This window comes from Oryza sativa, chromosome 7 (genome assembly GCF_034140825.1).
Source record: "Oryza sativa Japonica Group chromosome 7, ASM3414082v1".
Taxonomy (NCBI): Eukaryota; Viridiplantae; Streptophyta; class Magnoliopsida; order Poales; family Poaceae; genus Oryza; species Oryza sativa.
In genome coordinates, this window is record NC_089041.1 from 16,646,553 (window position 1) to 16,662,166 (window position 15,614).

Consider the following 15,614-nt stretch of genomic DNA (forward strand, 5'->3'; position numbering starts at 1 on the left):
ATGTTTTGCACACTTTTTTGTCTCCCAAATTTAGTTGTAAGTTGATGAGAGAGAAAATTTGTGTGGGGAAGAAAGAATATATAGAAATTTAGTTGATTTGCTAAAGAAGGTTTTATAAAATATTTGACAAGGAAAATATAGTGAAAGTTAATCTTAAATAATAGAAAACAAACTAAAATGAAAATTAAAAGAAGTAAAACACATTAAAATTAGTTTAAAACTTTAGAAATAGTAAATAAGAATTATTTGGTGTAATATTTTATGATTTTTGTATGAATAAAGATATGTCATTATTGTATGACTATTGAAAGAGTTTGTAATTATCTTATAATTATTGTATGACTGTCATTATTGTAAGAATAATTATTTGTGTACGATTTTTTTTGACTCATGTAGATGGATCGGCAATGGATGTACGCTGACCGGCGGTCCAAAGAGTTTATTGACGGCATGCATTATTTTTTGAGAGTGGCCGAAGCTAACAGGAGAAAGGGTTTTATTTGTTGTCCATGCATTAAGTGTAAGAATCAGAAGGAGTATTCTGCATCCAGGACTATTTATTTCCACTTGTTTGAGTCGGGGTTCATGCCAAGCTATAATTGTTGGACATCCCACGGAGAGCAAGGTGTTGAAATGGAAGAAGATGAAGTGGAAGACGACAATATTCCGGACTTTGCTCAGTACGTTGGATTTGAAGGAAATCAAACGGGAAAGGGATGCTGATGGTAACGACGTTGCGGATGATCTTGATCAGATGTTGCAGGACGCCAAGGAGGACTGCGAAAGTGAAAAGGTGGCCCATAAATTGGACAAGATGTTAGAGGACCACAGAACGTCGTTGTACCCAGGTTGCGAGCAAGGGCACAAAAAGTTGGATACCACTCTGGAGTTCTTGCAATGGAAGGCAAAAAATAGGGTTAGTGACAAGGCATTTGGCGATTTATTGAAACTCGTCAAGAACATTCTTCTGGAGGGAAACAAATTGCCCAAGACAACGTACGAGACTAAGAAGATAGTCTGCCCTCTAAGACTGAAAGTTCAGAAGATTCACGCATGTCCGAATGATTGTATCCTATATCGCGGTGAGGAGTACGAGAACCTAGAAGCATGCCCTGTTTGCAAAGCACTACGATACAAGATTAGACGAGACGATCCAGGAGAAGTTGACGGGCAGCTCACAAAGAAGAGAATTCCTGCTAAGGTGATGTGGTATTTCCCTATAATACCACGGCTAAGGCGTTTGTTCAGGAACAAGGGGAATGCTGGAATGATGCGGTGGCACGCTGAAGAGCATCAACAGGACGGGATGCTGAGACACCCCGCTGATGGTTCGCAGTGGCAAAACATCGACAGAAAATTTAAAGACTTTGGAAAGGACGCAGGAAACATACGGTTTGGTTTGAGTACGGATGGCATGAATCCTTTTGGAGAGATGAGCAGCGGCCATAGCACTTGGCCCGTTACGATGTGTATCTACAACCTCCCCCCCTAGCTATGCATGAAGAGGAAGTACATAATGATGCCGATTATTATTCAAGGCCCCAAGCAACCTGGTAACGACATCGATGTGTACCTAAGACCACCGGTCGAAGGTCTTAAACTGTTGTGGAAGAAGGAAGGTGTCCCCGTGTGGGACGAGGACAAACAAGAGGAGTTTAACCTACGAGTGCTGCTGTTCGTAACCATCAACGATTGGCCTGCACTGTAGACCCCCGTTTTTATAACAGGAATCAATCGTGTAAACAGTACCATTTCCCTGGACCAAGTAGTTTGGTACACACGAATTCATAGCTGGAATATCAAGTGCACATACACGAGTGTCTAATACGAATTATTACATCATAGGCCCGCAGGCATAGTCTTAAATCATCGGACCGAGAGGTCCGGAATACATCCAAAAGCAGAAATAGATAAGGCAGCGGAATTCAGGCAACGGCATGCCATTGCCACAGGCAACGACCGTACTAAGACCTACTGGACGCCATCGTCTTCATCTCCCTCCTGATAGTAGGCATAGGGATCCTCCGAGGCTTCATCTCCCGCTTCTGATAAATTTTATATTTGCAAGGATGAGTACCAACCGTACTCAGCAAGCCACCACAGCAACAATGCATATGAAAGGGGGAGTTCAAAGGATGGCCATAGTTCTTTTGCGCAAAGCAAGTTTTGTAATTCTTTTCACAAGCCTAAGACCTAGCATTGACTGATCAAATTTTAGTACCAGAGTTTGTATTTAAACAACGACGGTTCTGTCCACCATCCATTGTGATCCCAAGGATAGCTTCCCGCCATTGATTCGTCATGGTTTTCTGAGGACGTCCACCTTCCCGCCTCTCAGGAAGTGGCTCCATCAGCATAAAAATCATCATGCAATATCCCATCCCACACACGTTAAAGAATTTAGAGTCTAGCCAAGTATAATACATGTCCCGGTGCTCAATAACCGCGAGCACGGCTATTCGAATAGATTTGGTTTACTCACACTGCAGTGGATGTACACTTTACCCGCACTCCGCGACTGCCCAACACATGAGCCTCGTCCCAACACATGAGACGCGTCACGGCAAAGCTTTTCGATAACCTCGCATTGGCAGTACCCGCTCCATGAACTTAAATCCTCATGCACTCTAGGCGTCCATGTTTCTAGCAGTGAGAGGAGTTCTGGCGCTCCCGGGAAAGAGAAGTCTCACACACATATTAAATTATGGTTCAAGTTAAGTTCTCTCTCTCACACACTCATGGCAGTCCTACCAATGGCGACACCGATGTAGGGCACGCCTCTTGGCCCTACCTCAACGGCTGTCCCATCGTAGCGCACCTGCCTCACTCAGGGGTGAACCATCTATGCAGGGATACTGCCTCCGCTCGGCTATCTAATCCGCTAGGTCTATACCCATTCGAGAAGTACGGTTGTACGGGGGTCGTTTCATGCTTAACTTCATGGCTCGGTCCTTAATTGACCGGGGACGGTACTAGCCTTTTCCAGATACCACCCAAATCCTCCGTCCGCCCCAGTCGAAAACAGTTGTTTAATTTTATTTCTCCTTTCACAAATCATGTCATCAACATCATGGCAATGTGGCGCTCATGTCTCCACATGCCGCATCTCAATTACCTTCCCAAAGGTAATTGCCCAAGCATATAGCATTTGATAAATATGAGTATGCATGATTCTAGAATAGCATTTCTAAGCAATTGTCATAATTGACTAGGGACTCATACGTAATCATGGGTACAAGGATTTTAAGGGTAAACAATAATCAAGGCATGGCATAATCACAAGTAGGATGTTCATCATTGCATGCAATTTTATTTCTAAACAAAACAATTTCGCAATTAGGATCAGCATGTTCGAGGAATAGTGATGACTTGCCTTGCTCAAAGTCTTGCGGGTCTTGGCCTTCACTTGGATCCGCAACTCCCTCGGGCTCTATAGTTACGTGCAAAAATTGATTTGAATTCGGTTAGAATTCAAATAAAAATCCAAATAAATCCAAATGAAAGTCGAACGCGAAAGTTGATTCTTTTTTATTAACTTTACTATCTGCGAACTACGGCAAACCCAATTTCGATTTAAACTATTTTGCGGGTATAATTATTTCGTTGTCAATAATTTAGTCTCCCCGAGCATTGTATATAATAGGTTAGAAATTTCTACCACGAGCTAAATATTGGACGAAATCCTAGAAATGCTATACAATTTAATTTAGTCTATGACTAAATGATTAAATATAATATACGGCTAAAATCCCTAGTAATTAAATCCGAATTTCTACCGTTAATTGATTACTTAGAGGGATTACCCAGAAATAATCCATAATTATTTACGAGAATTCATACATTTGTTTAATTATTAATTACATCTAAATTAATACCGCGAATTGATTTCTTATGGAGAGTACTAAAAATTATCTATAATCTATAGGAATTCATCCAATTATATTTTCATTAATCCTATATTTAAATGCTAGTATTTTAGGTATTTAATTAGTAAGATTTCATCTAATTATATTTTCATTAATCCTATAATTAAATTCTAATATTTGTAAATATTTTAAATTTCCCCCTAAATTTTTCCCTTTTCTTTTCCTTCTCTCTCTCTCTTTTCTTTTCTTCTCTTTTCTTTTCTTTCCTTTTTCCTCTCCTCTCTTTTCTTTTCCTCTTTTCTTTTCTTTTCTTTCTTTTCTCCCCCTCTCTCTCTCTTTTCTTTTCTTCTTCCTTTTCTCCCCCTCTCTCTCTCTTTTCTTTTCTTCTTCCTCCTCCCGGCTCCTTCTCCCTCTCTCTCTCGGCTCTGGCTCTCCCGGTGGCGACAACAATAGACGCGAGGAGGGGGCGGCTTACCGACGGCGGCGGCTGCGACGGCGGCGGCGGCGGCGACGGTGGCGACAGCGGCGCGAGTCGCGGCGCGGCGCGGCGGCTTCGTGGCGGCGGCGCGGCGGCACAGCGACGACGGCTCGTGGGAAAAGGGGAGGGGGAGGGGAAGATGGGGGATGTGTGTGTGGGCAGGCTTGGGGATGGAGGGAGGGGCTTATATAGGGTGCGGGGAGAGGGGCGGCGGCCTCATGGCGTCGGCGGGGTGGCGCGGCGCAGGGCTCGACGCGGTGATGTGACGACGACGCGGCGCGGCAGGGCGCGGGGCGCGAGGCGGCGGGCAGCGGCGGCGCGCGGCGCGAGGTGCGGGCGCGGGCGCGGCAGTGGTGCGCGGCGCGAGGCGGCGTCAGCGCGGCAGCGGCGGCGCGGGGCTCGAGATGACGCGACGGCAGCAGCGGCGACGCGACGGCTACGCGGCGCGGCGATGGCGACGGCGACGACGAGCGGCGCGGCAGGCGACAGCGGCGCGGCGCGGGGCTCGGGGGATGGCAGGCAGGTGCGGCAGAGGGGCTGGGCTAGGGGACACGGTCGAGCACGTGGCGGCCGATGAACAGTGCCCTTTTTCCATTAAACCGATTTTAGAGTATTTCCCATATAAATTTGATTCCACAATTCCTAATTTTACATATATGCATTTTACTCAATATTCGTGTTATCTTAACTAATGAATTCACCCTAGATTAATATTACTCATATTTTATTTTTATATAATTTATTTGAGCTTTAATTAGGGTTAATTCTTATTCCATCGCAATGAAATTTAATTGATCCAAATATGGTCGCGATAATATTTTATTTATTACTATCCACACCTAATCTTTATTTTTAATTTATATTTATTTTACCAATTTGTTTTTAAGGTTTATTTCTAATTAACTATTCTTTACTCACGATTAATAATCCTCGAGATCAACTCCAGATAAAATAGACTAATAAGATCGGCATGATGCAATTAGTTTAAAAAGTTTTTGAAAATCCGTATTTTTAGAGTTTTGGTTTTGTCGGTCGAATTCTCAGGGTGTTACATGCACTTAGCAACCTATCCGGACAGTCCAACAAGGGGTACAAGGCTTGCACTCACTGTATGGATGAAACAGAAAGTACGTATCTTAAGCACTGTAGGAAGGTTGTATACATGGGTCATCGTCGATTCCTTGCAGCAAACCACCCGGTACGGAAGAAAGGCAAGCACTTCGAACATAAGGCTAACCACCGTACGAAGCCTAAACATCGCAGTGGGAAAACAGTGTTTGCTATAGTTAAAGATCTTAAAGTAGTGTTCGGAAAGGGGCCTGGAAGCCAGCCTATAGAGAGCGAAGATGGTCACGCGGCGATGTGGAAAAAAAACTCTATATTTTGGGAGTTACCCTATTGGGAATTCTTGGACGTCCGCCATGCAATCGACGTGATGCACCTCACTAAGAACCTTTGCGTAAACCTTCTTGGCTTTCTAGGTGTATACGGAAAGTCGAAAGATACACTGGAAGCACGTAATGATCTGAAGCATATGGAACAAAGCAGTGACCTTCACCCGGAACCAAAGGAGAAAGGAAGCCATTACTCGAGTCCAGCCAGCTACACTCTTAGCAAGGCAGAGAAGGAAAGTATGTTTGAATGCTTGGAGAGCATAAAGGTACCGTCTGGATACTCCACGAATATCTAGCGAATAATAAGCACGAAGGAGAAGAAGTTCACAAACCTAAAGTTTCATGACTGTCACGTGTTAATGACACAACTGCTACTAGTTGTAATAAGGGGTATCCTTCCAGACAATGTCCGGGCAACAATAACAAAGCTATGTGCATTCATGAACGCAATTTCGCAGAAGGTCATCGATCCGGATAGATTAGAAGCCCTTCAGAATGATGTGGTGCAATGTCTCGTCAGTTTTGAGTTGATATTTCCGCCTTCATTTTTCAATATAATGACACATCTGCTTTGTCACCTTGTCAAAGACATCAGTATTCTCGGGACTGTGTACCTACACAACATGTTTCCTTTCGAGAGGTACATGGGCGTTCTGAAGAAGTATGTTCGTAACCGTGCTTGTCCAGAGGCAAGCATCGCCAAGGGTTATGGAACAGAGGAGGTCATCGAATTTTGCGTAGAATTTATTGAAGACCTTCACCCAATCGGGGTACCTGAATCACACCATGAAGGGAGACTACGGGGAAAGGGAACTCTCGGAAGGAAAGCAATAATGACGGTAGACAACAATTTATTCCGTAAAGCCCATTTCACGGTTCTGCAACAATCTTCATTGGTAGCTCCTTACATCGAGGAGCACTTGGCTCTAGTTCGCACCAGGAACATCGGTAAGTCCGATGCATGGATTACACGGCATCACATTGATACTTTCCCCGCGTGGCTACGACAACATCTCATGGGTAACGAGTTGATCAACCAACAACTTGCCTTCCTGGCGAGGGGACCATCTGGGTCGATCGCGACATTCGAGGGATATGAGATCAATGGGTACACATTCTACACGAGAGCCCAAGACATGAAGAGCACGAAACAAAACAGCGCTATTCGTGTCGATGCCATGGGACACGATGGAACAACTGGCACGTATTACGGTGCCATCGAGGACATATGGGAACTTGACTATGGTCCTCTCAAGGACCCTCTGTTCCGGTGCCAATGGGTTAGGTTGACTGGTGGAGGCGTAATGATTGATGACAGTGGGATGACAACGGTTGACCTTAACAAGGTTGGATACTCGGACGAACCTTTTGTCCTTGCCAATGATGTAACGCAAGTCTTTTACGTGAAGGACATGTCTAGCAAAAGAAAGAAGGGCAGAGGGCCTGACGAGCCTAAGCGTCACGTGGTTCTCCCAGGCAAAAGAAAAATCATCGGAGTTAAGGACAAGACTGACGAGGATTACGATAAGTTGGATGGGCAACCCCCTTTCACGGTGACGATTGACCCTAGCATCCTCCTATCAAATGAAGACACCCCTTACTCACGTAGCGATCACAAGGAGGGAACAATAGTGAGGAGAAAGTACGTGCGGTCAACCGTCACCGCTGATGTATTGCCGTAATTATTGTGTACACGATGTAAACTATTTTGGATGTATTGATTATCCATATAAATCAATTGTTGTATGGCATATGTTAATTACGCACGATTATTAGAGATTTTAACAATTTTAAATCATGTATATGCTAGTTATATGCGATAATTACAATTTTTAAAAGTTTTAAATCACGCAGGTGGCATTTTCATATGTTAATTAGAGTTTTTAACAATTAATTTACTATCATTCATATGCTAATTATATATGACTATTCGAATTTTTAAAAGTTTTAAATCATGCATGTGGCATTTACATATGTTAATTAGAGTTTTTAACAATTAATTTACTATCATTCAAATGCTAATTATATATGACTATTCGAATTTTTAAAAGTTTTAAATCATGCATGTGACATTTACATATGTTAATTAGAGTTTTTAATAATTAATTTAATATCATTCATATGCTAATTATATATGACTATTCGAATTTTTAAAATTTTTAAATCATGCATGTGGCATTTAAATATGTTAATTAGAGTTTTTAACAATTAATTTAATATCATTCATATGCTAATTATATATGATTATTACAATTTTTATTAATTTTAAATCATGCCGTATGTATATACATATGTTAATAGAGTTTTTAACAATTTAATATCATTCATATGCTAAGTATATATGATTATTAGAATTTTTATTAATTTTAAATCATATATTTGCTTATTATGTTTTATCCACTTAATTTATTACAGACAACAATAATTTTTCGAAGTAATTGTCATTAATTTTTGTACTTTAAATAATTTTAATGCATTATTTTCTATTTTAGAAACACATATGTAATGGAAATTAATATTCAGTGTGCTTATCAGTAGTCCCGGTTCTTAACCCTAACCGGGTTTAAAAAGAATTTGGAAATAGCGGGAAAATATCTTTAGTCCCGGTTGATGAGAACAACCGGGAGTAAAGATATCTTTACTCCCGGTTGTTGAGAACAACCGGGACTAAAGATATCTTTAGTCCCGGTTGTTCTCAACAACCGGGAGTAAAGATATCTTTACTCCCCGTTGTTCTCATCAACCGGGACTAAAGATCTAGGGGTATATAAATTCCCGATGCGCGCCCTCGTCTTCTCCACCAACACTTAGAAGTTTTTGCCCGATCGATCTCTCTCGGCTTCTCCTTCGCCGCCACTACCTAGGGCATCCCCGCACCGACGCCGCCGTCGTATCTCGCCGTCGTCTCGCGCTCGTCGTCGTCGCCGCCTCCACCTCCTCCGCCGCCGCCGCATCTCTGGGGTGAGAGCCGCCGCCACCTCCCTCTCAGCTCTCTCTCTCTCTCCGATCTCGATCTCTCTCTCTCTCCCTCTCGGTTGCCGCCGGTCGCCTCGTTGCCGACGCCGGCGCCAACGTCGTCACGACACGACGCCGCTCCACAACGCCGCCGCGCAACACCGCCGCCGTGCCGCGCGCTTCGTCGACGCCGCGCAACGCCGCCACCGGGCCACGCGCCACGCCGCCACCGCGCCGCGCGCCGCACGCCGCCGCTGGGCCACGCCGATGCCGCGCGCGCCGCCACGCTGCCGCCATGCCGCCGCCGCGCCGCCCCACCGCCGCTCCGCTGCCGCCACGGCATCGAACGAATTAACGTGAACGTGAACGTGAACGTGAATGAATGTGAACGTGAACGTGAACGAGCAAACGAACGTGAATGAGAACGAGCGAACGAACGTGAACGAGAACGAGCGAACGAACGTGAACGAGAACGAGCGAACAACGTGAAAGAACGAACGAACATGAATGAACGAGCGTGAACGAACGTCAACGTGAACGAACGTTAACGAACGTGAACGTGAACGAACGTGAACGTGAAATGCAATATATGCAGGTGAATGAACATGAACGAATGAACGTAGGTGAATGAAACGTGACCTTAACGAGAACGCGAACGTGAACGATCGTGAACGAAACGTGAACATCAAATGTAATATATGTTACTTCGCATTTATCCTAATACATATTTTTGTATGTTGCAGAAAAGACGTTATCGGAGTCGTCCCTCAAACCGGAGTGGTAGCTAGCCCTCGAAGGAATTCGCGCAGGCAAGTGACGTAATTATATATATGATTGTTATATTTGTAATGCAATTAAGACTATTAGATTTAATATACGACACTTAGACTTAGTTTTAATATAAGATTATTATAGTTTTAATATAAGATTATTAGATTTGTAACTAGACTTAGCATATAAGATTGTGTAGGGTTCTAATATACGACAGTTAGACTACGCATATATGACTTTGAGTTTTAGTATAAGATTATTTGAGTTTTATATAAGATTATTAGATTTGTAATTAGACTTAGTATATAATTATTGACTAGCTAGGGTCCTATAATATACGTCACCTAGACTTAGCATATATCACTATTTGAGTTTTAGTATAAGATTATTAGATTTGTAATTAGACTTAGCATATAAGATTGTGTAGGGTTCTAATATACGATAGTTACACTTAGCATATATGACTATTTGAATTTTAGTATAAGATTATTTGAGTTTTAATATAAGATTATTATATTTGTAATTAGACTTAGTATATAATTATTGACTAGCTAGGGTCCTATAATATATGTCACCTATACTTAGCATATATCACTATTTGAGTTTTAGTATAAGATTATTAGATTTGTAATTAGACTTAGCATATAAGATTGTGTAGGGTTCACACTTAGCATATATGACTATTTGAGTTTTAGTATAAGATTATTTGAGTTTTAATATACGATTATTAGATTTGTAATTAGACTTAGCATATACGACAGTTAGACTTAGCATATACGACAGTTAGACTAAGCATATATGACTTCGCATATACGACAGTTAGACGTAGTATATATGACTTAGCATATATGATTGTTAGCATATAAGATTGTTAAAACATAAATGTCTCATGACTTAGCAGCTGTTTCCTGTATGAACAGATGGCTGATCGCGATGAGGAACAGATATTGTACAATACAATCGCGGAGGGAAGCAGCCAGTACTGGAACGAAGAAGAGGGGAACGAGGATCCAAACCAGTATTTGAACGAGGAAGGGAACGTGGAGAGGGATGCGGAGGGCAACCAAGAGAGGCACGTGGAAAGGGATGTGGAGGGGAACTAGGAGGAGGAGGCTAGTAGAAGTCAACCCTCCGCTGGACAGAAGAGGGCACGCGGGCAACGAGGTGCTGCGAAGAAGCTTGAGGGTCGGCACATCATAACGGAAGTGGACGAAGACAGCCGACCTAGTGCCCCGGCAAAAGCCGCCAAGAACTATGTACGTCACAGCGGTTGGGTTGTGCGGGATAACGTGCCTGTCAGTACGGTGTACTGGCGCAGAACAAGGGCACGCGGAGATCATGAGAGCTTTGTCCCAGATTCGGAGAAAGAGATGCTGTGGACCACAATGCTCGAGACATTCACCCTTCCTGCGGATACAGAGGACAAAGTGAAAGGTGGACTCTGAAGAACATGGCAGAACAGTTTCAGAGCTTTAAGGGAGATCTGTACCAGAAATATATCCTGAAGGGGCAGACACTGAACTTCGACACATTCCCAAAGCTAAGGGATCACTGGGACGAGTTCGTTGCATATAAGACAGGTGAACAAGGGCAGTCGATGATGGAAAGAAACAAAGAAAATACCGCCATGAAGAAGTACCATCACCACTTGGGGTCAGGCGGCTATAGCGTCGCGATGCCGAAGTGGGAGGAGATGGAGGCTAGCTTGCTTGAGAGGGGTATCGAACCGGCCACCGCTAATTGGCCGAAACGATCGAAGTTCTGGTACTATGCTCACGGTGGAATGCTCAACCCAGCTGATGGCTCCCTGGTCTTCGACGATCAGATACGTGAGGCTGCGCGTCGACTAACAGACACAGTGGAAGCCTCTTCTCAGGGCACGTTCCGACCGGACAGAGAGAAGGACGAGCTGTCACTCGCCCTGCAGACTCCAGAGCATCCAGGACGAACACGAGGGAAAGGGGTGATTCCTTGGAAGATTGGGTTCAAGGAGGACATCCACACATACAGGAGTCGGATGAGGAGCAAGAGAGATACCGAGGCGAAGATTGCAGATCTTAAGTTCAGGGTATCGAGCTACGAGCTCAGCATGCAAGAGGAGGTGGCAAGGAAGGTTGACGAACGCATGGCCGCACATCGGTCCCATGATCCCCAGCCGACCATTCCTCCTACAATGGTGAGCCGGTCAGGAAATCGTAGTAGCTGCGCCTCAACGGGGCAGGTAGGATCACAGAGCATGGACGCCATGCAAACCCAGGACGAAACCACCTGCCCCGTTGATGACATCACTCAGCAGACACCATGTGAGCTGCATATTCCCTTCAAGAACTTATCAATAAAGGTAAGCTCGTAGTTTATAGATTTTAGATTTGGCCATTCTGCTAGTTGCTGCTTATATATGTTGATTACTAATAAATAACCTCTCACCACATGAAGGTGGCGTCGGGCATGGCCATCCCAACAGACCCTTCAGGTACTTACCACTGCAGGCCGATTCCAACAGGATACTCCAAGGTCGAAGTTGAGTTGGTCGAAGGCGCGTACGAGGACCTCGAGCTGGATTACCTTGGAGGAGACGGTGAGACGCATCTACGAGACACAAGCCACACCATTATTCTATGGCGCAAGCGATACATCATCCTCCCTGGGCGACAAGCGGCGTCTCGTGCACCATCTCCTCTGGCTCCGCCATCTCCTCCTCAGGCTCCTGCAAAGTCTCCTCCTCATGCTCCAGCACCGTCTCCACCTCAGGCTCCTGCACCGACTCCTCCTCAGGCTCCTACACCGACTCCTCCGCAAGCTCCTCTTCCGGCACCTTCCAAGTCAAGGGCCCCCCAAGCTCCTCCGCCTGCCCCCACAAGGGCAACGAAGAAAGCGAAAGTTGACACCGCCAAGAACAAGGACCCGGGGTACGATTGCACGCAAGAGGAGCTTGACGCTTACATGGCATCAGAAGTCAGGAGACAATTCAAGCCTCGAAGTCCAGAAAAGAAGATTCCTATAGACCCGAGTGTCAGGAACTTCTTCAGGGGTATGTCTGCACCTGCCACGGATGCCATAAAGCTATCGGACTATGAGCGAACACTCAAGAAAGCATCTTCTGGAAAGTCGAAACCAGTCCCTCGGCTTGGAGAGCAACCAAACCAGGAGATCGAGCCGTTGGTGACCGGTGAAGATTTTGGAATACAAGACTTTATTAATGACACCGGGCTAACTACGGATCAATTGCTACGAGACGCACCAATCGAAAAGGCGGAAGTGAAATACATGTATGAACTCGGTAAACCGCTTGTCAAGCCTGAGCTACTGCAGTCCCTACCCACACAAATGTACAAGTTCCATCAGCTGTACATGGAGATGAGCGCCACCGGTAGAGAGATGATCGGAGCGAGGATCAGGGACACGGACTTCTTGCAAGGAGATGACATTCTCTGGATCAATTTCAAGGGAATCTACGAACTATACCAACTGGACGCCCTCGACGTCTCTATTATGAGTTGCTGGATTTTGTAAGTATATTGTTCAGTTAGATTTCTTACTACGTCTCCTTTAATTAATTAGGTCCTTGTATATAAGTAGACTATATATAATATATACTCCCTTTTATCGTTGTAGAATGGAGATTCAAAGGGCCCGACGGCGGGAGGTTTTCGATACTGGATTCATCGACCCTCGGAAAGTAAACGTCGCAATGCTCGACCAATATCCGCAAGCCACAGAGGACAATCTCGTCCATCTCCTGAAGGCGCAGCATTACAAGACGTTCATACTGTTGCCGTACAACACAGAGTTAGTTTAATTTTACTGTCTTCCTATACCAAATTTCATTCCCGTACGAACATGCTAAGTGTTTCATATGTAATGCATCCCACGCACATTGCAGATTCCACTGGGTGCTTTTACTCTTCGACCTGGAGACCTGCACCGTCAACGTATATGACTCAATGAATAAAAAAGAGTCTACGTTTGACAAGTTTTTCGAACTTATAGACAGGTACTGTCATAAGTTCCTATGTTAATTAAGAATCTTGTTATAGTTAATTGCTACTATGAATCATAGCTTTAAACTCCATGTAGGGCTTGGTATCGGTTCCGTTATTTGGTCCGCGGCAAATGGAGAGAAAGACTTAGGCAGAAGTTCAAATTTCCTATGAGTACACATGCTCTACATTTATATTTCTCCGATTCAAATACATACAAGTGTATATTAATTAGATCTCTCGTCGTTTGTCATTTATTTATAGTGCGTAAAGCAAAAGCAGGGAACTAACTTGTGCAGCTACTACGTGTGCGAGTATTGCCACTGCCTTGCAGACCAAATCATCACCAGAAGAGAGCTCGATGTACGTACAAATAAATTCAAATTTTCATTACGTATCGATTTGTTGTTTAATTACTAATCAATTTCATACATTCATATAGTTTATTCACATGAGGGATAACCTGATCACACACAAGGAATTTATCGCGGCGGTTCAAGAACAACTCATGGGATTCATCAACGAACAAATCCTTGATTCCAAGGGTGAATTCTACTACGACGGAAATACAATTCATAGGTCCTTAGCTTCTGAGATAGCGACTACTACTACGTCGAAATCGTACCTAGCTAGGACATATAATGGATTGTAATTAGTACATGACTATATTTCTATATGCATGTGTACACATTTTCTATAATGTAAATATATATATATATATATATATATATATATATATATATATATATATATATATATATATATATATATATATATATATATATATATATATATATATATATATATATATATATATATATATATATATATACATATGCATTTGCATAACATATATATGTATAAATACATATATATTATGCATGTACATATGTATTGAAACATATATATGCATGGTTTTTATATATATATATATATATATATATATATATATATATATATATAAACCATGCAACAACAGGGCCATGCAAAAAAAAAAGGTCAGCTCGATCTTTAGTCCCGGTTGGTTGGCTCAGCCGGCCACGTGGCTGAGCCATCTTTAGTCCCGGTTGGTGAAGATCGATCTTTAGTCCCGATTATTTCACCCGGGACTAAAGATAGCGATCTTTAGTCCCGGATTGGTAGTCCCGGTTTTCAAACCGGGACTAAAGGGGTTATGAACCGGGACTACAAACGCTTTCTCCACCAGTGATTTGTCAATATTTCTGCTTTGGTAAATTATTTTTTTTATAATTTTTGCGCCAGGCCCTGAACCATGGGTGGTTAGTTAAACGCCCGCATAAACTGGGTATCTGCCACTTGGTAAAATCATTAGTATTGTCTCAAGTCAAGTAATACAATAGTCAACTACATGTAAAACCGACATGCTAGCTAGACAGAAAGCATGGCCCAACTCACGCCCTATCAAACATCTAATCACATGCAACTAAACCTTAACAGGATTCTTGTAGTTCTTGACACCACTAATTAATCCCAAACTTACGGCTCCACTTGAGCCCAACTACTTCGACAGCTTCCAAGCACATGGATGCAACGAATTAGCTAGCCCTCTATGCAACACGGAGGTGGTTTTTTATTTCTTGCGACAAGGAGATGGCCTACGTTTATTTTATACAATTGAGTTATAAAAAAGTTTTTTAAAAATACAAAAATATAGATCATTATGTGAACTCCACAAGCATAATAATAATAATAATAATAATAATAATAATTATTATTATTATTATTATTATTATTATTATTATTATTATTATTATTATTATTATTATTATTATTATTATTATTATTATTATTATTATTATTATTAGAGAAGTGTATTTTACACCCGGCCTATATATCCAAATTCGCTAATATAAAGATTTGAAACCTTGGATGCTACTCAGGTCATTGTAACCACTATGCTACATGCACTTTCGAAAAACATATAACTTGATTCCAACCTATATAAATTTGAAAAAGCAAATATAATTGTGAATAGTGCACTTGTTTTAGAAGACGGTTCGATCAAAATGCGACATGTGGCATTTTCATTGCACGCACGATCGACATGTTAGGACCATTATTATTAGAAGATGGTTCTGCTAAATAAGATATCTGACATTTTTCACTGTGCAAGCGATCAAAAGTTTAACATCATTATACCTATGAATTG